The 27,460-nt window shown below is 38.7% G+C and overlaps 1 pseudogene across 1 annotated transcript; it reads right to left on the bottom strand.

Moving 5' to 3' along the window:
- Nucleotides 1-1,922: 1,922 nt before the first annotated feature.
- LOC114288097 (iron-sulfur cluster assembly SufBD family protein ABCI8, chloroplastic-like) lies at nucleotides 1,923-25,610 on the bottom strand (annotated as a pseudogene). Its single transcript, XR_014341279.1, has 6 exons — nucleotides 25,549-25,610; nucleotides 24,341-25,438; nucleotides 8,754-8,930; nucleotides 6,576-6,589; nucleotides 4,029-4,272; nucleotides 1,923-3,166 (listed from the first exon to the last, which is right to left on the bottom strand). The product of XR_014341279.1 is annotated as an iron-sulfur cluster assembly SufBD family protein ABCI8, chloroplastic-like (transcript).
- Between the last annotated feature and the right edge of the window lie 1,850 nt (nucleotides 25,611-27,460).

The raw sequence follows: 27,460 nt of genomic DNA, 5'->3' as shown, positions 1-27,460 counted from the left end.
ACAGTGTGCCAAGAATGAAAGAAAGCAATTGCAAAGACCACAAAAGCAAAACAGGTTTGAAAAACTTACCAGGTGAAGAGAAGGAAATGGAAGTAGAAAATAGCAGCGGGCACGAGCTTCACAGTTGCAAAGGATGTAGAACAATGGAGGCAAAAGAAGAGAAGAAAGAGTGAATGGTGTAAGTGATTCAGAAACAAAGGGTTGTTTTGTGGAAAGAGAAGGGACAAAAGGAGGGAACTGTTCAAATTATGCGAAGTACAAGGACGGCGTGACAGCTGTAATAGAAAAAAAATAAGGACGTGCCACGTGTCATGGGAAGGATAAACGATTCAGTTGCTGTGATTGAAGAGACGTTTGAACCGGACAGGTACAGACCGGTGTGAGCCTAGCTCAGTTGGAAAGGCTAAGAGGCTTAGCTCGGTAGTGAGGTTAAAATTTTTTGGCTCGGCTGGAAGACAAGGTAATCCCATCATGTTGCACAAATGGAATTAAGGGGCAATTGAGAGGGTAATTTGTATGAATAAAGTAGGCCGAGATTGGATGATGGGCCGCTTTGGGCCGTAGTAAGAAAGGCGGAGTAAAATGGTTTTTTCCATTAGCTCGGTCCAAGAAGGCCTTGTTGTTATCTCGGTCGCCACGGCCAAATTTTTGAGTTCAGTCATGGCATGCAAAGCCGAGGTGGACGTGAGGATGTATACTGAGCCCTCTTCAGGATTTGGTTTTGGGTTAGTTCAGCGTAGGCTCTTCTCTGGCTAGTTTGGTTTTGGCATGTGGAGCCGAGGTAGGGGAAAAGCAAAGAATAGCCGAACTAACAGTTAGATCGGTTACGCCAGTCAGTCTAGCATGGCAATGTTATTTCGGTTGTATGGTAGCCCGGCCATGGTATAACCATCTCACTTGGTTTAAGCAGTGAGGAGGGTGTTGAAGGATAAGCATTATCCTTCAGGAGTATGAATCCTAGGAGGACTCTACGTGGAGGAGTAAGAGTCCTACTTGGATTGTGCCACACGGAACCTATAAAAGCTCACAAACATCATCTTTGGAGAGGTAACACAACTTTGTTTTCTGAATACACAGAGCTTTTGTCTATTTGTCAAGCTTACTGACTTAGGCATCGGAGAGGTTTCCGGCACACACCCGCCGGCTAGCTCACGTTTGTGTTTTCAAGTGATAAAGTGACGACGTACGGAGGAGTGCAGACTTGATCAACAGGATTATACGAGAAGATTTATTTCTTTCCTGTACAAATATGTATATATATTATACTATATAATTATATATATTATTATAATAATAATAATAATAAAATATAAAAAGAAAATAAAACAAAGCAATAAATGGGGTAAAGAAACTCCACCAACCCCCTATGCACAAGTGTGTTGATTTTTGGGATGACCTTGTAACTACGAATTGACAATTGTATGATTGAGATTTACTAACAAAGTTCAAGAAATGGTATGTCTATTATTTTGAGAAATTTTGCAGTTTCAAGCAATTGAGAAATTTATTTTTAAAAATGGCATTAGTACTAAAATAAATAAAGATTTCTCTCATAATAAAAAACATACAAACTGACAAAATCCACAAATTAAGAAATTTCATAGTTTTGAAGCTCAAAATTACTCATTTTTTAAACTGAGAATTTATCAATTTTGCGGAACTGAGAAATTTAATCCAAAAACTAAGAAATTTCATCCCAAAACTAAAAAAATCCTAAAACTGGCAAATTTCTTCCCAAAACCGAGAAATTGCATCCCAAATTGAGAAATTTAACAATTTCATTTTTGTAACAGTCAATTGATAAACTAAAGGATAAATTACAAACACACCTCCTAAGATTTGCTTAAAATACGAATTGTCCCATGTGATTCTAGAAATTACATCGCACCTCTTAAGGTTTTTAATTTCATAACAAATAGTCATTTTTATTAATAAATCATAAAGTTAATTAATTGTTTTTAATAATGCTAAAAATTTATATCAATTAATAATTTAGGTAATTTTATTATTGTATAGGAGAGCAGATAAAAATTTTATTTTTTCAGTTAATTCTGTTAAATAAAAGATTCTGACAATGGGGTATCTGTAATTTTTCAAAATACATAAGGCAATCTATATTTTAAGTAAACCTCAGGAGGTGCAATTGTAATTTATCCTAAATTTTAAAAGATTGTGGAGGCCATGTTTTGAAGTTCCATCCATTTTTTGCTAACTATTATTGTTTGTATGTTTGTGATAATTATGTGGTTGAATTGATGTTTTAATTGCTTACAACTTACAAGGTGTTAAGTAGGTGTGAATACCAATTTATGAACATGCTTAAAATACAGATTGTGCAATAGTCACTTGTTGAATGGTGAAGGTTTTCAGTGCTAATGTTGATTAATTAGAGGCTTAGAATGGGAGTTTCTTTAATGGTTCAAATTTTAAAATGGTTTTTTACCTTTTAGTACTTTAGTTTCCCAATTTACTTGTTAAGTTAGCTTAGCTAATGATGTATCAGTTAGTTGTACTCCAGTTGTAATTTCACTTCAGAGGATTAAATGGAAGAGAAGTCTAACTTGTGTGTTTGTTTCCATTGTTAATTGAGGAATATACTTGCCTAGTAGCTATTAGGTTGAACAGAGTCAGACTTACCATTGACTTTATAGAACTTTCTCAACAAAAAAAAAAAAAGAAAAAAAAAGTGATTTCTAAGAGCTTTCAGTAACTTATTTTTTATCTTGGACATTTTTCCTTTTCTATATATATACATTGCTTATTTGCCAATTCTTTTGTTTAGATTGTTTCAAGGTTGTTGAAATGTTTGATGTCGGAAAACTAAAAGCTAATCGAGCAATACTTGTGCCATGTACATCTGTAATATAGAGGACAACTGTTGATTGTCATTTTAATTAAATCTTGTTTGGTTCGAGGACAATAAAAATTGTTGTATCAAGTGAAGTAACTAGATTAAATTGTTGCCTTCATGGAGAGAATAATTTTTTGGAAACAAGCAATTCTGAAATCAAATATTTGAACTAGAAAAAGGGAGAAGACATTGTTCTAAGATTTAAAGACTAACCTTCCCAATATTGTTCTAATCTTTGAACTCTTTTTTCCTTGTTGATTGAAACTTGTACCAAAGCTTATCAAACTATGCAAAGCTTTTTGCAGTGCCCACCACCTGCCATGGAACACAAACACAAAATCGTAGGTGTCATGTCAAATAAAACATACCGAGAATTTTTATTTTAAATTTAAATTTCACAAAACAAAAATTCTTGCAGATTAGTGAATAACACTGACATGAAAAGGAGAGTATTTGCATGAGTCCCATGTATCCGTGTAGCCCAACTGATGTTTATGGCTTGACAGTTGACAATTACAATGGTGTGCTTCTTTCTCTCATACACAAATGGAGTCCGTAATTGTGAAATCCACATGAAGGATGGGTATGTTTACCCGTTACACAAAACAAAATACCACCTCCTGATTGATAATAGTAGTGGGGGTTGTCGAATGTACAATGATGCTGCAAATATTGGATTTTGAAATAAATATTGATTGTTTAAAATAAATGAGTATGTACTACGTAAGGGAAGAGAAGGGTGCACCAACATTGAGTTGAAATCTTAGCGAGAATCACAAACAACTAAACCCAATTTTCATTTGGTGGTAGGACGAAAAATCAGTATGATGCTAAAGTTATACTTAGAGATGTATGCTCAAGTTAACTAATCATTTTTCGTTTCTTTTTTGTTATTAATTTGATATCATCATAGTTTAAAAAGCAATCAAATGCTGCCATAAAAGATGAGAACAAAATTATACCAAGATGCACATACACAAAAGGAGATATAGAAGGGGATAGAGAAAGAAAGGAGATAGAATGTGGATAAATAATATAAAAAATTTAATTGAAGATTTTAGCATAATTAAACATTGAAAGTGAGAAATTGAATAGATTTTGTTGAAAGGAGGTTTAAAAATTTAGGCACATGCTTGAAACTTCAAAGGAACAAATTGAAAAATATTTTTAGAGGTACCTCCTCCCCTAGTCCTCACGTGCCTCCACCCCTGGCTACCTAACCAACAGATCCTTCTACCTTTGAGTTCATGAGTTGCTTCACTTCAGTACAAAACTCATCGGGAAGTTCATTGAAAACATCCCTGCCAAACCCAGAAATCATGGCTGCCATGGCTTTCTCGGATTCAATTCCTCTCTGCTCAAAGTACAATAGCTGATCGTCACCAATTTTGGAGATGCTGGCTTCATGTTCAATGTTGGCTCTGCGGTTGTAACAACCCTCATTTTTGACTTAGTCATACTTGCATACATTTGTGGATGATCTTGTGTTAATATGTGCATTTGCAAATCTTGTCTTGTTTTGCTTGAATGATTGCTTGCACGCTTTGTTCTTGTCTGGTGTGTTGCCGGGGTCATCTTAAGCCTAGACACCTTTGAAACCTTTATCACTTAGAACTATCTTGGAACCCCTTTGGTTGACCTCTATCTTCACCCTGACATATTGGCCGAGATGTCACCATCTAAGCCGAGGTGCGCGTCGCCTAGGCCAAGATGTGCATCATCTGAGCTGAGATGTTAATATCTAGGCGTTAGTGATTTTGTTCCTGGAATGGTATGACCTAGACCGAGGTGTGGCACATCTAGGCCAAGGTGTGGCACAGTTTAGTCAAGTGTTGTCCTTCCAAGCCGATGTCCTTGCCCCTTGATTGCCGGAGTCTTGTTGTTAGCCGATGTCGTTACTTGCCGGTGTGTTCTTGCCGCTTAGCTTGTTGAGTACACTTTGTCTTGGTCTTGTCTTGTCAAGTCAGTCACCTTTTTGAGTTGAGTGAATTGGCCGATGCCACATGTCCTGACAGAGGGATTAAGTCAGTGTTTATCGTGTGAGGCATATCATTTGTATCAATCTTGCCTTTTTAGAGAGAGAAGCTCTAGTTAGAAGGAGGAGAAGTTTGAGCTAGAGAGGGGGGCTTCCAAGCTTGATCGTTGGAGCTTGAACCGTTAGATTTGAGTTTTGAGGTTAGAACCGTAACCTATTCTTGTTGTTCTTATTGATCATCTAGCTGCATTGCACGATCAAACCTGTTCCGCACGCCATCCATCGATTTAAAGTTGGTTTTAGAAAGAGAAAACGGTTTTCATGTGTTTTTGAAGAAAAGCCTCGTTTGATCCGAAAGTTTGCATTAAAGCTCATGTTTTTGTGTTTGTTTTGATAAGATCCTTGAGTGTGGATACCCAGGTCCATGTTTTTGAATTCATAGCATGAAATCCCAGCTTTCGTAATAGCCAGTTTTGATCTTCGCATTTGTCTTCCTCATGATTCATGTTCTTCATGTTCTTCCTGTTTATCAAGAGGGAAACCCAGATTTTCCCGACTTTGCTTTTGAATGTGGCCGTCGGGGCCACACCTCGGCAAGGAGGTGTGGGACCTCGGCCTAGACCTGGTAGTTGCCCAGCTTGTTTTCCAGAAATGAGAAACGGTGTTTTGATTTGATTTGACTTAGTTTTTGGAGAATGCCGAGGTCATTTACGTGCATGCTAGACTTGTTCTGAGTAGTACATTCAATAGACCTTGCCATGTGTTTGTAGGACTGGGATTTGCTTGACCCGACATTTGACGAACTAGGTGAGTGGTATTTTTAATAAAGCTATGTTATATGTTTTGATAAAGACTTTGCTTTGCTTTGTTTTGAAAGTGTTTGTTAAGCATGAATAATTGTCCTTGTTTTGTATGCCAAGTATGACCTTGTCTTAATGACCTTCTTGGAAAGTCCCTTGTGCTGGAAAACTCTAAACTTTCGCAGCACATCTTGTTTTGAAAGTCCCTTGTGCTGGAGGACTCTAAACTTTCGCAGCACATCTTGTTTTGAAAGTCCCTTGTGCTGGAGGACTCCAAACTTTCACCGCACATCTCGTTTGAAAGTCCCTTGTGCTGGAGGACTCTAAACTTTCGTAGCACATCTTGTTTTGAAAGTCTCTTGTGCTGGAGGACTCTAAACGTTCGCAGCACCCTTGATTTGTACTCTAGTGTTAAAGGGCTACGGGCCTTTGTAACATAGGTCCCTCGTGCTGGAGGACTCTAAACTTTCGCAGCACATCTTGTCTTGAAAGTCCCTTGTGCTAGAGGACTCTAAACTTTTGTAGCACCCTTGGTTGAGATGCCTCTTTTGCTTTGTCCTGATTTGCCACGGACGGTATACCGCGTGGACCTGTTGCCGAAATGTTGTCATTTGTGACATATGATGCTAGCAAGTACCCCTTGGAACTTTGAAGATTTGTTTGATGGGCGAGGTCCATTCCTTGTTATATATATAGAGTTTGTCTTGTATTGTTTTGAAAGGATTTCGGCTATTATTCATGCAAACTCCTTTATTATTTATACCATTCACTGAGTATTCAAGCTCACCCTCTCTATATATATATGTAAGTGATGAACAAGAAGGCGGTGACGCCTAGATGTGATTTCTAGAGCTTGTTTTGGGTCTTGATTATGTCGGCTTAACCTGCATTTATGTCGGCAGTCTTGAAAATCATGCTTCTCGACTTGTAATATTTGTATTTCGAACACGTCGGCTGAGAAGCCTTTTGATCAAGATGCATGTTTTTGTATGATTGTTATGTCGGCAAATAAGATGTCGGCAACCTGGCAGACTGTGTACTTAAACCTGTAATTCGTACAATTTGTTTATGTCGGCTTGTAGAGCCCTTTGCTAATACGAAAAATATAACTTGCACTTTGCTTGTTTGTTATTAAGTTATAACCCATATGTGAATGGTTGCTATCACATTTGACTTATGCACAGCTCTTATGGACCACTTGTACTCTAAATTTTGCTCCCGCACTTGAGAGCCCCATGTATCTATACTCTGTATGTGTGTGAATTTTGTAAGATTGGCCTTCGGTAATCTCGGATTACTGGCCATCACGGCACCAAACTACTAGGGGCGGTTTAGGGTCGTGACAGCGGTTCTTCACCTATTTAAAAAAATGGAATGACATTAATTCATTAAATTAAACAATAAATAAAAGTCGGAAAAACCTTCCCACTTGTATGGACGATGGCAGTAAAGTACAGTGCACTGATCAAAGAAATTCAATATAACTACTGCAACACACCTGATTTTATCAACATCACATAGCCTAGATGTTTCAAATCATAATCAAAGTTGTCTTTAGTGATCTTGTATTCCACTTTAAAAACAAAATAAAAATAAGTGCATATACAGCTATTAGGAATTAAAAACAAGGTTAGTTTTTTTAAGGGGATATGAGCATCCCAAGAGAACATTCCTCCAATGTGTATAACCTGAAAATAATTTAGCTTGTTTTTTATGCACCGTTTGTTGCATTAGGTGAGAATATCAATTATCTATGATGATTTTTAATGTATTCAGTCTCATCTCTAGATGGTGGATAACTAAGGAACTAAAAACAACGCGACAAGTCATGTCAGGGGATGTGGGAATCCCAACAAACAGAAATTTTTTCCAATGTGCATAATTTGTTGTGCACCTTTTTGTTACATTATTTAGATGGTAACTTCAGTTATTTACATTGTTAATGAGTCCATTCTGTCTAACCTCTTGAAGAGTGGAATTGTAACAGCGTCCAAAAGAAGGCAAATGCCAACATGTTTGGTAAACACCACTCGGACTTTGGTTTCTCCTAAAATTTGAATCACATTGAATAGATTATGTAATGAACCACAAAAGCACAGAAATCTCCATACTTTCAAAGTTCTAGTTCTCACTTCAAAGTGGGCAAACCTTCAATAACATGCTAGCACACAGTTCAACGGCTATCATCCTTGTACTTTGCCCAAAGCCAAGATCCATATGGATCTAACTAAAATAAATAAATAAATTTAAATTGGGTCTTCCTGCATATTTTTAAAATTTCTATGAGCCAAATATATGCAATGAATAACAAGAGCAAGTCCCCTTAATGAACCCTCAGAAACATAACTAACGCTTGGTCCCAAAAAAAAAAAAAATCTAATCTGACTTCTTTCATCCTCATCCAACCATGTTATACTTCATTACAGATCATCTCAAGTAAGACTTGCTAATAAATGATAGTTGTCCCACACTACCAGTCCAACTCATATTCTTCTTAACTCCCACATAATTTAAATAGGATTCCAGATGTCATTTCAATCGAAAGTTCGATCGTCACATACATGGTGGAAATTTCAGACTTATCCATAGTAATCCTTCAGTATTAACAAAAATTCAAAAAAAGAACAATAAATTTCAGCAACAATTGTAGTGAATACAACTTTCATACCAATAAAAAAAAAATTAAAAAAGGCCCTGGACTGCCCATACGGTTGCTTTCTAACTTATTTATTTGTATGTAGACAGTATGTTCCTTTTACAGTCGCATCTTTCACTCTTATTTCCTGTGTAAAGCCCCTAATCTTGTAACTGGAATAAAAGATTCACAAACTTAACTCCTAAAGATCAGCTAGAACAATTAAACCATAAACATTGCAATCCCTGGTTCCACAAAGCAGCAGCACAATGTCCATGCTGTAAAAACACTTATTTCTTAACTTGAATGTCCAAATTTAGGATCAACCTTTCAATATACTTAATATCACGTCTTTCATCACTATCCCCTGCCTAGAACCACCCACGCCATCGCTAAATGGACAATGGAGAACATAATAAAATCTATCAATATTATTAGACAACAATCTATTTTTATTTTTTTTATATGTACTCAGCAGCTCAAAAAATTTACCTGGATGTATGGATAAGTATTGGCAGCTGCATTATCACCAATGAGCATTGAATCACACTGCAAAAAGTTCTGAGCATCATCTGCCCTTGACTGAACCTGAACAAGCCCCCTATAACAGTTTCTTGAATTTCCAGCCAAAATCCCCTTCGAAACAATTCTACTTCTAGTATTTGTTGGCTACATATTTTGTACAAACCAATTACAATTCGATGCGTGGCAAAATAAGGGTAATATAGGAAGACTATTCAAGTCTTCGATCCTGATCGTACACATGGCAGTTAGTATTGGTTATTACGAGATCTGAGTAGCAGTGAATCAACAAAGAGATGCAAGGTGATGTGGCTTCAACGATTACTCACATTTCAAATTCAAATTTATGAGGGAAGCCTAACTGCAAGTAATGACGTAATGGAGCTAATCTTGGGGCAACATGATCAGCGATCATGGAGGAGCAATTCGACGGTTGGAAATGCAGTTCGATGGTCATCCTTGAGCAGTATAAATAGCAGAGAAGGCTTCAGAAAAAACCCCCAGACTCAGATCCAAAAAACCAATCTTATTCTACTTTATTTCTTTTCCAGTCTTACATTTCCAGTCTTATATTTCCAGTTCTTTACATTTCTACACTTTAAAATTCTTGCACTGCACTTCGTTCATAGGAGTAGTTTCAAGTAGATTGTCGTTGTAAATCTCTACAAGGCTAAGTTTGGATCATTGTAAGTTTTTCACTCTAATGAAATACTTCAATTGTTCTTCATTTAATTATTATTTTGCTTAATTCTCCTAAGTCAAACCACCAGTAAAAGTCCTCTTCATTGAGACTGAAAGAACTAAAAAACAATCCTTTGATAATTGGTTGGCAATTAATTTTCTGTAAGAACTAATTGATCCTTGCTGGCACGCTCGCAATTACAAAAATAACTTTCGAAAGCCAAAATAGCCAACATATATTTTTGACACGCCCAGTGGGACTAATTAAAATGGCTAAACCTAGAAGACAAGGAGAAAATGAACGTTTGGAAGAAGGCGTACAAGAAGAGGTAGAGATACCTAATCCAGAAGATAATGTGATAACACGTTCTATGGAAACTCCTATTATATCAGAACCTATGGTCGAACAGACCAGCACTTCAAAACAAGTACCACATGTTCATAATATTGGACGAGACCAAGGAATTGGACCATCCACTGTTCCATCTACTCAGCCAATAAATCCATGGTGTGGCCTAGTAGATGCTATGGGACAGCAATTAATGAACACAATGGAAAAGTGGGTAACATCCTTTTTGGATCGAATGAAAAACCACCAACCAACAAACGCAAGATACATGGAGGAAGTTTCGAATGTCCCTCAGCAAAAATTGGCTAGAGATAAACAGCCTGTGCAAGTTAATGGACATTCTAATGGTCAAAATAGTAATCAGAACTATGAAAGACCATCACCTCAGTTTTGGTACGAACCTATTTCGAGGCCTATAGCAGGTCAAAATGCCTCAGTACTTAACAGTGAAACCATGCAAATTGGTGGATCTGGCCCAGTGCAAGAAAATGGCATAAGAATGGCTCCAAATCCCATGTTCGAAGCCATACCTGGCACAAGGGGGTTCACTAATCCCTTATTCGAATTTATACCCGGGGAGTTGGAAGGTTTTCCTACAAATGGAAGAGACACAACACTAGTTCCAGCACCTTTCGCAGGACAGGCTCAAAGGGGTTATCCACACCCCTAACAGCAACCTGCACCACAGGGACAACCAGTCCCAAATATACCACCTTATGGACCAAGAGGACTACAGGCACAAGGTTGCCCACCAAATCCTGTGTTTGTCCCTCCAGTAGCGGTTCAGCAGGCACAAAATATGGTCCCTAGGGACCAAATTGCTGACATTGTTAGAGAAATGTGTGGACTAATGGCTCGGGGGGTCCAAACTCCAATGTACAAGAAACCATACCCAGAATGGGTAGACAGGGTACATGAATACCCAAGAAGTTTCAGGATACCAGATTTTGCCCTTTTTTATGGGAATGGAAACCAATCAACAGTAGAACATATTACTAGGTTTGCTACTCAATGCGGTGAATTTACTAATAATGATTATATGAAGTTAAGGTTATTCCCAAATTCCCTAACTGGGGGAGCATTTGTATGGTATATTAACCTTACACCAGGCTCTATCCAGACTTGGCAACAAATGGAAGAGGCATTTCATGCCCAATTCTTTCAATCGGAGCCAGAGGTTTCCATGGCAGACTTGACAAGATTGAGTCAAAGGCCTGATGAGAAGGCTACTCAGTTTATTGCCAGATTTAAAGGGCTCGAAATAAATGTAGAGTCATCCTGCCAGAGCCAGAATTTGTGAAATTGGCTCAAAATGGCTTAGAGTTTAGGCTTCGAAAGAAGTTTGACTCAACTGAGTTCAGAGACTTAGTGGAACTCACTTATAAAGTGTCTAGGTACGAAGCATTACTAGAGGAGGAACAAGATCGAAATAATACATCGTACAAGACATATTATAGAGATCCTAATTATGAGATCGATGCAACAGAGATTGTAGGAAAAGAACATGTGATCTGTGAAGCATTAATTCATAAGGATACAACAATTGACCAGAAGTTTAAAAAGAAAGACCTCCATAGGAAGTACTCTTTCGATTTAACTAAGGCAGATAACATTTTTGATCATTTGCTTGCGGCCAACTTCCTTAAGTTACCAAAATGAGTCAAAATTCCATCTCTAGATGAACTTAAAGGATATTGTAAGTGGCATAATTCTTGGTCTCACTCAACTAAGAACTGTATTGTTTTTCGAGACAGGATCCAAGAACAAATTAGGAAATGAAGTCTGAAGTTCCCAGCCAAAGCAGAAAAGGCCATGGGGATCGACAGTAATCCATTTCCAGAAATTAAAGAGGTGGCAGCCAATGTCATAATGCCAGACTTTCGAAGCTTGTCCTTGAAAGAATTGGGAGAAGTCAATGTGCAGATGCATGTTGCCAACCAGACAACTATCAAGAAAGACACTGGAAATTTGCCAGCTATTGGACAAGATTTCTCACACTAGAGGGGAGACTCTGATGAAGAAACACTGGATGACGATTCTTTAGAAGCAGCCGTAATGCAAAGGATGTGTCCCAGGTGCAGACTGAGCTATAAGTGGTTGAAGGGGCTTCCAATCAATGGGAAGCAATATTACAGGGATGTGCAGAGACGTCCTAAACCAACCAATGCTTATAATAAAAGGCCATATCCATCTGGTGTTAGGCAGTAGCCATCAGTGGTTGAACCAACGGCCGATAAAATGCATTCTAAAGGTAAGAGGCCTTTATATGAGTCCAGGCCACCGAATTATGACAGAATGGAAAGCAGTCATTCTGAGAGGAGACTGGAGAAAGGTTCAGTTTATAGGATCAAAGCCAGAGATTGGCCCCCTAGACCAGCCTCACGCAAGACAGAAAGTGGATACCTTCATCGAAGGCCTGAGTTAGGCCCAAAGCATGAAGTCAGGGCCAAGCAGTGGCCTTCACAGCCAGCTTCGAAGGTAGCTTCGAAAGAAGAAAGAAGCAGTTCAACAGCTGGGTCAGTAAGTTCGTGGGTACCTAGGGTTCCAGATTGGTTTGTGATGCAAAACAAACCTAGGGAAGTGTTTACCCAAAGAGATGTAATTGGAAACCAAGGCAGGATGGTCAAACCTCCTTTGGTGGCTCCAAACAATTGGGTATTGCTTAAACACCCAAAAACGAAGGAACCAGATATGGTCCTCGTAATTTCTAGATCACAAAGGAGGAAAATTCAGCGCAGGTACACTCAGTACCAGCAAGACTTGAAGAAAAGTGGAGAAAGTTCTTCAATGGTCCAGACAGAAGGAAAGAAGAATCCAAAGTTAGACCATACTCCAAAACCAACTCTACAAGCCAAAATAGGTTGCAACAGAGAACAGTTGGCCAAAGTTCACTCTAAACTAAAAGCCAGAGAAAAGTCCAGTTTAGCAGGATTGGAGAAGGCGTTGATAGAGAGTGATAGCGAGGCAGAGAAAGAAGTTGGCCTAGGCCAAGAGAAAGAAGTTGGCCTAGGCCAAAAGAAAGAAATGGTTGAGAAAGAAATGTTCGAAGCCTTCATGGCTGAACAAACATTTTTGGTTGAAAAGCTAGTCAGAAAAGACCACTCGAAGGAGCTTGTTAGTAAGGAAGTGCTAGAATGCAGTATGGAGGATACTTCTGAAGTAACTGAACAAAGTGGAGAAACAGGCACAGCCAGCCATCCAATTTGGCTCAGTGTCAGTGAATATGGTACACATACTACCGCATGAATTCCAAGCTGGAGATGAGAATCAAGAGGGGCAAGAAATTGACCCAATTCCAATCTCTAGTGAAGACTCACAAGTGAGTATGGTGCAAGATGATTCCGGAATGGCTACCCCAATGGAAACTGAATATGAGAGTGAAAAAGAGGTGAGCATTAACCTCTCATATCCTTCTGAATATCCCTCGAACTCTATGACACAACATTTCAAGCCTTTGTATATCAAGGCCTTCTTCAATGGGATACAACTGAACCGAGTCTTGATAGATAATGGGGCAGCGGTGAACTTACTACCGAAATCTTCCTTGAAGAAACTAGGGAAAAGGAACCCCAGGTTAATCCCAACCAGTACAACCATTGTTGGTTTCGCTGGAGACAAACAGATGGCTCAGGGAATTCTGCCCATCAACCTGAGTGTGGGAACTAGGGACTGCATGACAGCATTCTTCATCATCGACAGCAATGCTAAGTACAATGCTTTACTTGGTAGAGACTGGATTCACACTAACAAATATGTGCCTTCCTCTTTGCATCAGAAAATAATGATGGCATTAGGCAATGGAGAGACAGAGGAAATTGATGCAGATCATCAACCCTTCATAGCCTGTGCAGACTTCGCAGAGGCCAAATTATATATTGAGGGAGTGACACCACTCAGTATCTGAGGAAACCTGATGGCTCAGCTGAAGTAACAGCTGATGAGGAAGTGACACACCTGAAGCACTTAGTCCAGGAAAGTACTGATGAAGAGGTTGTCGTTAAGGATGACAATGATGCCTAGTTGTAAGCAAAGAAATGAAGTCCAAGAAACCAAGTCTTTGACTCTAATTAAGTTCTCAATATTGGATGTAAAATTAATAGTCCAGAAAGTGCAAGAGCAAGAGAGAGAAGCCATGACAATTGGCAGCAAGCAGGAGCAGCAACAGGCCAGGGTTTTGGCCCTTGACAAATACTGTGCATTGGACATTGAAACAAAAGTCCAGGAGATTCAGGAAGAAAAAGTTATGGACAGAGTTTGTCTATGAGGAGGAGGGTAAAGAGGCTGAATTAAAGAACCTGGGAGCAGAACAAAGCAAGAAGATTACTTCAAAGGCAGAAGGAATCAAAGAAGAAGCTTCAGTAAGTTCTCAGACACAAGAGCCCTTAGGAGAAATAAATTTAGGGGAAGGTTCTGTACAACAACCCACCTATATGAGTGCTTGTTTGAATGCTCTGGACAGGGACCAGTTGTTGGTTGTTCTAAAAAAATATAAAGATTGCTTTGCATGGTCTTATAATGAACTACCAGGATTGGATAAATCATTAGTTGAACATAGGCTCCCTATGAGGCCTAATTTCAAACCATACAAACAAAAACCAAGGAGAATGAGTCCAGAAGTAATTTAGAAAGTTAAGGAGGAAATTCTTAGGCTACTCAAGGTAGGCTTTATTAGGACAGCCAGGTATGTTGAATGGCTATCTAATATTGTGATTGTAGTTAAGAAGAATGATAAAATGAGGGTATGCATTGATTTCAGAAACTTGAATCTAGCAACTCCAAAAGATGAGTATCCTAGGCCTATAGTAGATTTGTTGGTAGACAGTTCAGCAGGGTATCAAATTTTATCAATGATAGATGGGCACTCTGGTTATAACCAAATCTGCATTGCAGAGGAGGATGTTCACAAGACAGCATTCAGATGTCCTGGGAATATTGGCACCTTCGAATGGGTTAAAATGCCATTTGGCCTGAAGAATGCTGGGGCTACATATCAAAGGGCTATGAACACTATCTTTTATGACCTCATTGGAGGGTATTTAGAGTGTTATATTGATGACATTGTAGTTAAATCTCAATCCATGGAGGAGCATCTGTTTCACTTAGAAGCAGCCTTTGAAAGAATGAGAAAGTTCAAATTGAAACTCAATCCTCTTAAGTGTGCTTTTGGCGTATCATCTGGAAACTTCTTGGGCTATGTAGTACACAAGAGAGGAATACAGATTGACCAGAATAAAGCCAAAGCCATCATTGAAGCCAGACCTCCATCAAGTAAGAAAGAATTACAAAAGTTCCTTGGACAGGTTAATTTTCTTTGAAGATTCATTTCTAACACTGCAGGGAAAACTAAAGTATTTTCTTCCTTATTAAGGCTAAAAGATAAAGAGGAATTTGTGTGGACAGCAGAGCATCAAATTGCTTTCAAAGGTATCAAAGCCTACTTGGCCAACCCTCCAGTGCTGATGCCACCAAAGGGTAATAAGCCCTTGAAGTTGTACATAGCTGCAGTTGAAGATTCATTGGGAGCTTTCTTAGCCCAAGACAATAAAGAAGGCAAAGAGCAAGCCGTTTATTACCTTAGTAGGTTTTTAAATTCTTGTAAATATAAATACTCAGCTATAGAAAAGCTGTGCCTTGCATTGTATTTTGCTGCAATGAAATTAAGATACTATCTTTTGCCTACAACTGTCTTGGTAATTGCAACCACAGATTTGGTTAAGTATATATCTAGACCTATGTTGAGGGGAAGAATTGGCAAATGGATATTGGTCTTATCAGAATTTCATTTAGAATATGTTTCCCAAAAGGGAGTAAAAGGACAAGTTTTAGCCAATTTTTTGGCAGACCATCCATCTCAAACAGAAAGCCAAGAGATAATGGAACTTGGTATGGCTAGTGTTGAGCCATGGCAAATGTGGTTCGATGGATCGAAAGCCAATGGTCTAACTGGAATTGGTATAGTGATTAAGTCACCATAAGGAATAGAAACCACACATGGTTTCAAAGTGGATGAAATTACTTGTTCTAATAATCAAGCTGAATATGAAGCCTTAATAGTGGGATTGGAAATTCTTATTGGATTACAAGTTTATGCAGTTGACATATTTGGAGATTCTCAATTGGTAGTTGACCAAGTGAAAGGGATTTTCAAATGTCAAAATATAAGCATGTTGCCATACTATATTGTTGCATTACATCTGCTTTCTCAATTTCAAATAGCAGATGTAACTCATGTCCCAAGATTCTTGAATAATAGAGCTAATGATGTGGCTCAGAAAGTTTCGAATTTCAAGAGAAGGGATAATACTCAAAGGGACATAAGCCAAACAACATACCAGAAATCTATACCGCCCTTAAATAAAAGAAATGTGGTCCTGGAAATCAATCATAATGACTTACAGGAACAAGATTGAAGGCATCCAATAATGCAGTACTTGGCTGGCCCATCCTCGAAGGCCAGCAGGAAAATTAAATTGCAATCTATGCAATACATCATATACGGCAATGCTCTCTACAAAAGGGGAGGAGATAGTTTATTGCTGGAATGTTTAGGCCCAAAAGAAGCATTAACAGCTATGGCTGAGATTCATGAAGGCATCTGTGGTGATCATCAGCCTGGTGTGAAATAAGGTGGTTGCTTCGAAGGCATTCCTACTATTAGCCAACTATCCTTAAAGACTGCATAGAATATGCAAAAGGTTGCTAGGCATGCCAAAAGCATGGCACAATAAGGCATATGCCCATAACTGACCTGCATGCAGTAGTAAAGCCTTGGCCATTCAGAGGATGGGCCATGGATATGATGGGAAAAATATACTCACCCTCTTTAAGCATCATTGTTTCATTTTAGTAGCTACTGATTACTTCACTAAGTGGGTCAAAGCTAAGCCATACAAGGCTATAGACTAGATTGAGGTCATTGGATTCATCAAGGATTTAATCCATAGATTTGGCATCCCACAAACTATAACTGTTGATAATGGGACTGTGTTTGATGAAAAAATGGTGAAGTCTTTTGTAGCAGAATTTGGAATTAGCCTTATTAATTCCACCCCTATTATGCACAAGCCAATGGTCAAGCTGAATCATCCAATAAGTCCTTGAAGAAAGGAATACAAAAGGTTGTGAAAGACAATCTTAGGGATTGGCATAACTTATTGTTGGATGTATTGTGGGCTTATAGAACTTCCCCAAGGTCAAGCACAGGAGTTACTCCTTATGCCTTGGTGTATAGGCATGATGCAGTGCTACCTATGGAAATTAATGTTAAGTCTTTGAGGGTAAGATGCCGAGACCAGCTACATCCTGAGCAATACCATTAGAGTATGTGCTTGGAATTAGAAGGCATAGATGAAGCCAGGATTCTGGCATTAAATAGCATTCTCTTTCAAAAGAAGAAAGCAGCCAAAAATTACAATAAGAAAGTCAAATGCATTAGCTTTGATGAAGGTGATTTGGTATGGAAGACAATACTCCCAATAGGAATTAAAAGCCATAAGTTTGGTAAATGGTCACCTAACTGGGAAGGACCATATCAAATTCATAGAGTCCTGCCTTTTGGAGCATATCATTTGAGAAATTTGAATGGGTACATACATCCCAAAAAGATTAATGTCAGATATTTGAAACCTTATTTTCCAACTATTTGGAAAACACAAGGAATAGAATAAATATCAAGCAAAAGAACACAAGAGTATTCAAATGATAAATCAGAATTTGTTTTGTCATAAAGAGTTAAATACATTCTGCCATAAATTGGCCCAAAAATCATTACAATGCCTCAGTTGTTCTTTTACAATAGATGTTCTATTATTAAAAGATGAAAACAACTGAATGGCTGTGGTCATTTCCTGCTTTCGGTCAGCTAGTCCTTGGTTGGTGATCTGCAGTTTGGTGTCAGTTCGGATTAAGGCCTGGTTCACTACAGATAGCTCCTCCTCAAGTTGAGCTTTCCTCTCCAGTAGTTGAGTTCGGAAATGGGAGACAGAGGAATGTTGTTCCATTAGCCCTGAGACTTCAGCATGTACTGTGGAAACAAAGCTCTGGTCTCTCACTAATTTCTCCTCTGCAGCCTTGGCAGCATGACAAATGTTGATGTAGAAGTCAATAGTAGCTGCTGCCTGAGATAGATGACTTGAGACAGTTATACTGGATTGCTCAACAACTTTGCAGCACTGAAGGAAGCCGTTTCTTATTATAGACCTTTGTAAAGCCTCGAAAGGAATCCTTGAAAAAGATGTCAATAACTCCAGACAGCTGTCTAAGTCCATTAGAGGTGCAGAAGGCTTGCTACTAGAGGAAGAGGAGCTCTCAAGAATTTTTAACAAGGAATCAGCCAGAACTAATGGCTCAGCCTCATCATTAGCTATTGGGGAGGTAGAAAGCATGTCGAAGAGACTGGCTAGTCTTGCTTTGAAGATATCTACCTCATCTGTGGACATGAGGGATACAGAAAGAGCAGTGGTGGAAAGCATAGAGGACTGCACAGGGATAAGAGAAATGTGTGGAGTATCTTCAGCAGTCTCTATGGTCCTAACTACCAATAAGTCAAGGGAAGAAGGGCTGGAAGTAAGTAAAGGTAATAAACCATGGGTTAGAGAGCTGCCAGCACCCTTTGTAGGAAAATCAGTTACCATCAAAGATGGAGCAGCAGTTGGAATTTCCTTAGGAGGAGGAGGAAGAGCAAGGCTCAAAAGAGAACTGAATTGAGGTAGATCCAAAGATAAGTAAGGAAGATATGGATTTAATCCAAAGGAAAGAGATGCAGGAATGCTTGGCCTCAAGGAGGGTACATTGAATGTAGGCCTAAGAAGTGGGAGTATTATCTGAATAGTCTTCACATTTTGCATTTGATCAACTTCAACTGAAACTGAGGGAGTCCTTATTGGAAGAATAGGCTCAGTAGTTGTTGCTGCAAAAGAAGAGATGTAAAGTAATGTCAAGTTTTAATACCAAAAATTTGATAAGGGAGAAACAGTAGAAGCATGAAAGAAATTACTTTTTTTAGAAGTGTTGGCAATGATGGGAGAACTACGAAGGGAGTAGTGCTCAGCAATGTGTTACCTTCTTGCAGCCTCCCTTTGGATTACATCAGCAGTGGCAGCTTCATCTCTTAAGAACTGCTGGTGCCGTCTCTTCTCAGCTCTTTGGAAAACAATTATGGCTTTAGAGTGTTCCTGCTTTACTGCCTTGACGGCAGCCGCATGAACAGGGTCTTCGACCAAGTCAGAAGGAGGGACAGTCGTTTTCCTTCTCTTTCTTCTTGGTACTGGTATTTCCTGTTCTTTCTCAACCTCTCTCTCTTCAAGATGGGATTCAAAGTCTTTAGGGGCGAGTTCCTTTTCTGTTGCTTTGGCAGCTGTCTCATGAGTAGAATCTTCGATTGAATCAGAAGGAGAGACAGTCATATGTTTCCTCTTTTGTCTATGTAACGGTACTTCATGTTCTTTTTCGATCTCTCCCTCTTCAATCTGGGATTTGAATTCCTCAGGAGTAAGTATCAGCTTTCTTTTCTTTTTCTGCTTTTGTTTGTCCTTGAGAGTAGCCAGAATTTCAGCCCTCTTAGAAGATTCTTCTTATGGAGACCTTGCACCAAGAGGTATGAATATAAAGGAAACAAACAAAAGAATCTAAAAAAAAAAAAAGAAACCTGAAAATACTTACCCCGTTTTGAAGCAGCTCTAGTAACTCTAGCAAGAGAGGATGAGGCTACAGGAGCAGTTTTGGCAGCTGTGGAAAGAGAGGGAATGTTCTCAACTGTTGTTGATTTAGCCTTCGAAGGCACTCCTAACCCTATCAGTAAATCATGAAGGAGTACGGATAGGCGCACTTTCATATTGGCTGTCCACCAGTTTTGAAATCTTTTTAGAGCCAGGCCAGAAGGAAGGAATGGGACAAATTTGAACTCACTCAATTCTTTCAAGAGTTTGAATGTTGCCTCTTCCAGTTTTGATTTGGGTATTCTCAGGTCTCTGGCTGTAAAATGGACATTCGAGGGGCTGCAAAGTGGAACGGGAATACCCTGACTAAACCCAAATTGTCTGGCAAACTGAGAAGGGCAGTACACCTCAGCTATATATTTATAAGCTCGAGGGTTTAAAGTGTCAATGAACAGCTCCCTTGGTAGCAAAATAGAAGCCCACATATCTTTGTGGGGTGGGATGGAACATTCGTGGTCGGCCAAGAATGCTTGCAGCCAAGCAGGTCTTGTGTTAGCATCAAAGGGGCAGAAGGAGGCAGATGGAGAAATTGGAAGTTGATGAAAAAATGTGAGGTAATAGGCAAAGGAAGCAGGATAAAGAACAATTCTAGCATACTTTTCCCCATAAGTGCTAGGATGCTGAACAAGGAATTTTAAGCATTTTGAATGCAAATCAATGTAGTAGGCGAAGAGCCAGAGTTGGAGCACCCAAAGGGAACCTCCCTGGTTGATATTAAGAGGTTTCTCGCAAAACTGGGAGCAAGCTCTATAAACATAGCCTAAGAGATATGGGGCCAAGGCAATACGTTTTTTCAAAACAAGGGCCTTCGCAAGTGGGACGAATTCGGGCATAATTCGTTGAGATGATGTACAAAACAGAAATTTACACAGCCAGTATAAAATGAAAGAAAAAAGTTCTCTATCTCTCACAGGGCCTATCCTTTTGTTTTCAGCCTTTACAAAGCACTATAGGAAGAATTTAGGGGTGGAAGAGAAAACTTAACAGAGAGGTCTGGATAACTGGGACTGAAAGGAGTACCAAGGGTTGAAAGCCCTAAAAGATGGCAGATATCAAGAACAGTGGGGGCCATCATGCCACACCGAAACTGAAAAAAATTGAAAGCCATATTCCAAAAGCAAAGAGCAGCGGGAATCAAAAAGGGGTCTTCAGGAATGATGAACCTAGAAAGACGGAGGACGTCGAGAATACAGAGCTCTTGCAGATCATCTTCTCGCGCAGGTACAATTCTGCCATACCATTCTTCCCATTCAGCTCTCAATGTCGGCCAACAGCGATGAGGTCGGGTCACCCTCCAATTTCCCCAGTCGAGCCCTCCTTCGTAGAGAAGAAAGTGATCCTCCAAGCGAGGGTATAAAGCTGGAAGTTGGGCAGGAGCTTCTCGAAAGATGGGACCCAAGACATATTCTTGTTTATTACTGTGGCGAGGAACAAAGAGGCGTCCATCTATGGAACTTGACCCATCGGCCATTAACTTGGCGATCTCGTCATCAATACATCTTTTCAAAGCCATAGTTGAGATTATACGATCGCCAGCAAGTACTTTCAATGAAGAAGAAGCCATTGATAGAACGATTTCTCAGAAGACAAAGTTGGGAAAGGGAGTAGAGAGAAGTGGAAGATCAGTAGAGATAAAGGGTTTTGTGTGTTAAACAAGCGAGTGATTTCAGAGCACGAAATAAAAAGGTTTTAAAAAGCCTTTGTGTCTGGAAGATATATCGCGTAATTCGTTAAGTACTAAACGTACAAATACGAAGAGTTTGCCTTCAATATTAATATTTTTGGAGGGAAAACACATCCCAGATAATGCCAGCTTCGAAGTAGAATATTTGGCTTCGAAAGCAGATTTTGGCGCCAAAAATCAAATAACAACGGCTTCAAAACAGAGAAGCCGGCTTCGAAGCACATTCCATACTTACAGATGCAAGAATACTCAAGTATTTGTTTACTTCAGAGAGATTAAAGACCTGTTTTAGGTTTCTTAATGAAAGTAATGTCCTTCGAAGAAAAACTTAAGATCCCTTAAGGATGTGAATTGTTGTTCGAAACATCAAAACCAATAGTTGGTTTGTGTATATACAGAAAGAGATTGTCTTTTGAACTGAAACAGCATGAACTGTTGTTCGAAGCAAAAAATAGTCAATTTAAGATTGATTGATCATACTAGCCATGACCATATGTTGGTTATGATTAAAATAAGCTTTAAGGGGTAGGACTATTGAATTCAAAGCACTAATTCTAGATGAAAATCAACAAAATTGTCAACTTTATTCCATAAATTGGAAAAGTTCATGTTGATTTTTAGTGTTTCATTTTAAACAATTGAGTCCATATTCGAAGGATAAGATTGCTCAGTTTGAAGCTCTGAATTGGCTTTTAAAGGCAAATGGAGACAGGATCAAACAATGCCAAATAAAGAAAAAGTTTTAGTTGTATTAAAGCAAAAGCAATTACATTGAATGACCCTCTTTGGGTATAAATTCAAGCTCATAAAAGTAGGGAATAGAATAAATTACAAGATCGTGAAATTTAGTCCAACTATGATCAATGAATTTATGTTCTTTCTTTATTCTATCCTCTATTTCTTCTAAGTTTGGCTACATGAGTTGATGTGCTCTCACTTCATAGAAGAGCTCTTCAGCCTTTATTTCGAATTCTGTTTCTCTCAATCCTTGTTCCAACTCGTCAACTTTCAAGTCATCCCAGCACGCAGAATCTTTATTCTTGAAGTTATCAAATTCTTCAATGAAGTTCTCTGCTTCGTACTGGGCATGAATTCGAAGGGATGAGAGTTGGTCCAAAGATTGAGTGGTGGCCACAGAGATCCAATGCCAGTGGAGAAGCGAGGGAAGTTGGTCCAAAAACATGTAAAGTTCTGCTTGGGCGAGGGGATTGAGGACATGACCCCGAGTCAGAATATCACAAGCCCATCGAAGGTTCTTAAGAGGGACTTCGTCCTCAAGAACATTGAAGGGCAAGTGAGAGAAAGCCGCGAGCAGAAGTTGAGTTTGCTTCCGCTCAGCTGGAGTAGGGGAAGGTGGAGGCTTGTAAGGTGGAAAGACCTTATATGTGAAGAGGGCAAGCCTCAGTCTCTCTGTCCAATAAGGATTTGGCGGAGGAGAAGGTGTGGATGCTTCTATTTCAAAAGATAGAGCAAGGGCAGAAGGAACAAGGGCATTAATATAATCGAGCCAGTCAGAAGAACAAATCTTCGCCTTCTGGGCTAAGAATGATGGATTATACCCTTGTGCCTCTTCTAGGCGGCAGGCGGCATGTACTATCTTTGTAGGCATTGAGGATGTATACCATGCCACAAGAAGATTCTCCTCCAAACTGCGTCAATGGTCAATGGGCACGTAGGGATAGACCACCAAGCTTCGCGTATAGAAAGGGAACTCTAAAGGGTCAGTAAACTCGACAAAGTGATGGCTGATTCGTTCCCTCAAATCACAGGCCTCAGGTTTTGACCAGTTTGTCCAGTCAGAAGCCCTAGAAAAGGAAGAAGTTGCAGCCTTATCCCATGCAGAGGGTTGTGAAGAAGAACTTTCCATGTCCATATTTGCGACTTTCTGAATCAAAGGATTGAGAGCAGTTTGTTCGTAGTCCAAGGGTGAGTCAGAAGAAGAACTTCCCATGTCCATGTTTGTAGGTTTCTGAATCAAAGGATTAAGGGTCATATGTTCGAAGTCCAAGGGTTGATAATTTGCAAAGGCATCCATGACCAGAGTATGGAAAGGTGGGTAAAGGTGACTAATTAATGCATGGAGGTTCTTTCGAGGAGGAACAGCATCATCATATGACTCTTCGTGTGCTCGATCAATGGAGGGAAAAATTGATTCGGCCATAAAAAATGTATCAATCTGTTCGAATACTAAGGTGGTGGAGGTATTCAAAAGATTGAAGGAGAGTTTAATGCAGATGATGAATGACAGTTGCATTTCTGGGAGAATGCAAAGCCCATGCACGTTCTAAGCGTGGGAAAAAGATCTTGAACCACTAATATCACCAAGTACTGGGTATATTAGTGCAGGGGGTAATGTTGGCTACATATTTTGTACAAGCCAATTACAATTCGACGCATGGCAAAATAAGGGTAATATAGGAAAATTATTCAAGTCTTTGATCCTGATCATACACGTGGCAGTTAGTATTGGTTATTACGTGATCTGAGTAGCAGTGGATCAACAAAGAGATGCAAGGTGATATGGCTTCAACAGTTACTTACATTTCAAATTCAAATTTATGAGGGAAGCCTAACTGCAAGTAATGGCGTAATGGAGCTAATCTTGGGGCAACATGATCAGCGATCATGGAGGAGCAGTTCGACGGTTGAAAATGCAGTTCGATGGTCATCCTTGAGCAGTATAAATAGCAGAAAAGGCCCCAGAAAAAACTCTCAGACTCAGATCTAAAAAGCCATTCTCATTCTACTTTATTTCTTTTCTAGTCTTACATTTCCAGTCTTATATTTCCAGTTCTTTACATTTCTTCACTTTAAAATTCATGCGCTGCACTTCGTTCATAGGAGTAGTTTCAAGTAGATTGTCGCTATAAACCTCTACGAGGCTGAGTTTGGATCATTGTAAATTTTTCATTCTAATGAAATACTTCAATTGTTCTTCATTTAATTATTATTTTGCTTAATTCTCCTAAGTCAAGCCACCAGTAAAAGTCATCTTCATTGAGGCTGAAAGAACTAAAACACAATCATCTGATAATTGGTTGGCAATTAATTTTCTGTAAGGACTGATTAATCCTTGCTGGCACGCTCACAATTACAAAAATAACCTTCGAAAGCCAAAATAGCCAACAATATTCTTTCCCTTATGAATCATGTTTGTCCCCGTATCTGCCTGCTGATGATTCTTGGTCAATGCCACACAATAGAATTCCCCCACTGAATCATCACCCTCCAAAACAACAATTGGGTACTTCCAGGTAATTGCAGACCCAGTCTCCAACTGCATCCATGATATCTTCGATCTAGCCCCAGCACAAACACTTCTTTTTGTCACAAAGTTATGAACCTCTCCCTTCCCTTCATCATCACCGGCATACGAAACTTGCACCATGGACTACTTAATCTCTGCATCCTCACCGCATTACAACTCAATTACTGCAGCATGAAACTGGTTCCTATCATAAGAAGGTGCAGTGCACCCCTCCAAATACTCAACAAAACTCCTATCATCTGCAACTATAAGTGTCCTCTTGAATTGCCCGGTTTCTACTGCATTCATACGAAAATAAGTCGAAATTTCATAGGACACTTTGCATCCTTAGGTATGTAACAAAATGACCCATCACTAAACACAGTTGAATTCAAAGCTGCATAGTAATTATCATCAGATGGAACAACCTTGCCAAAATACTTACTAACTAAATCTGGGTATTCCTTAATTGCATCTGATATTGAACAAAAAATCACACCCACCTTCTCTAACTCCTTTCTATGTGTTATTACAATACATACACTATCAAGAACACCATCAACAACAACATTAGCCAATCCTTTCTGTTCACTTACTGGAATTTGAAGTTCATCACATTTCCTAATAAGCTCAGGATCAGCCTTATCGAGGCTATTCAAAGTTGGCTTCTTTTTGGGTTCCGAATGATAACATAAATCCTGAAAATCAATCGGAATGGTACCGATTGTCTGACCACTTGGGTTCAATCATTTTCAAGAATTTCTCATAAGAATTCAATCTAAACTCAAGAACTCAATTGGGTTCGTTCTTTCACGATGAAATCAATCGAATTGTTTCTTCGAAAGCCCTTTCCGGATCGAAAACGAGTCGATTTGTGCCTTGAAACCCCACTTGTAGTCACGTTTAAGGAGTTTCTTAATTGGGTCTTCATTATTTGAATTGGGTTCGTGCCCAATGTCTGCTCTGATCTTGAAAAATCTGAAATTTGTGATTTAGGGGTTTGAAAGTTTCGGAATTTCGAGTTTTGGGTAAAACCCTTTTGGAATTTTGGGTGTTTCGGCGTGGATGAGAGGAGAGAAGTTTGAAACACTGTTAGGAAGAAGACAACCCGTTGATGGCGATTCAAAAGAGGACAAACCCTACCGGTCATTTGGTAATTGTCCTTTTAATAATTTCCTTTCGCTGATTTTTTTTTCTCTTTTATAAAAACTTTTTTAAATAAAAAACTTGAGCGAAGCACAAATAAATCATAATTGATAATATTATGAGTTATATTTAGTCTTTTTTTGTCCTTATAAATCCAAATGTTCCATTTGAGTAGAAATTGCACAAAATGGTAACATTACACCTATGTGTATAATTATTTTGAGGGAGAAATGTAGGATTTCCAATAGGATGAAATTTCACATTTAGTCCAAACTCCCTATACATTTTTATGTTTTTCCTTCCTTGATGAATGAATCCCACACTACCAGAATGGAAAGATTCTCAAACCACTGTGACATCGTTCAAATTTGTTGAGGAAATCTATAAAAACTTAAATGTTGGAGAAGAAATTCTACACATAATATATAATTTCCACATTCAAATTTGGGGATGCAAACCCTACATTGTTTACTGTGAGATTTGGACAAACACAAACAGACGTAGAATTGGAGCTGATTCGAGACTGAGTTTGCAGAATCGTCTAGGATTGTAGAAATTAGAACGATGACAATGAAACGCGATGGTAAGGAATGTTTGTTTTTGTATAATTGTAATGTTCAACTTGATGTTAGGGTTCATCTATGTGAATAAAAATCCCGAATGTTTACAATATGCATGCGTAATATGTGATTTTTGGGCATTTTCATCATCGTTGTTGATGTTGATGTTGTCTTGTGTTTCATTCTCTGAGTTCTTCTTCCCTTGTCTTGAGTGTGATGTTTGAAAGTGGACACATTGGGTATTGATATTTCAAATTAAAAAATTAGGGTAAAATAAATCCTAATTGGTGTGGGATACAGTTAATGTTAATGGGATACTAAACTATTTTGTCAATGTTAATGGGATACAATTAATGTTGATGGGACACTCGTTCAAGAAATGCCATTGTTGTCGTATGTGGTTGGTGGATTTGATTTTTCGGAGATAGTTTGGCAATGTTAATGTGACAGTTAATTGTTTGCATTATGGACACAGTTAATGTTAATGGGACACTAAACTATTTTTTGGGATACATTTGATTTGTAAATGAGACATTCCATTTGGGAGTCATGATAGTGTTGGAATCATCAACTCTCATGGGTTGGAATGTCATATTTTGGTTCGCATGTCCGGTTGGGTTGCGTGAATTTCTTGTGTATGAATGACTGAAATTTGATCTTGTTTGCCCTAGTTATCATCTATTATTGGTGGGTCTGATATTCGAAGATTCGTTTGTCAATATTAATGGGGCTCACAAATGTTCACATTGTGATGTACTCATTTCCGTGGTGTTTACATTGTTTCCCCATGGGCTTATCATCACAATAAGTGGCGGTTCTGGTAGACATATGTAGTTATGTGAGATTTATGACATATTGTGAAGTATGTGAACAAATGTATCATTTAAATGTTAGTGTAACATTTTATCTTAAACTTTAGTATATTATTAATGTATCATTTATATGTTACTGTAGCATTTTATTTAAAACTTTAGTATACTATTAATGATTGGAAATGTTAGTATACTGTTAATGTTACATTTGTTAATAGTGTTCGTGTATCGCTAAATAATGACAATGAGCCATTATGGTGTTCTATGAGGTGGTCAACAAACTTCATATTTTTTGTTATGTTACATCATGTGAAGTTTATGGTATTTTGTGAAGTATATGGTATTTTGAGAATTTTATTTGTGAACAATTGTTACATTAGTCTTAGGAAAATGTTTGATGGTCCGAATTTATGTGACTCGAATGTGTCAAAACGACGTCGTTTTACTCGTTTTTGGTGTTTCGAGCCATTCGAGCCATATTT

The sequence above is a fragment of the Camellia sinensis genome, chromosome 9 (genome assembly GCF_055761805.1).
Source record: "Camellia sinensis isolate YWXY chromosome 9, ASM5576180v1, whole genome shotgun sequence".
Classification (NCBI taxonomy): Eukaryota; Viridiplantae; Streptophyta; class Magnoliopsida; order Ericales; family Theaceae; genus Camellia; species Camellia sinensis.
Note: the sequence above shows the minus strand (reverse complement) of the source record. Positions and strands in the feature narration are given on the sequence as shown.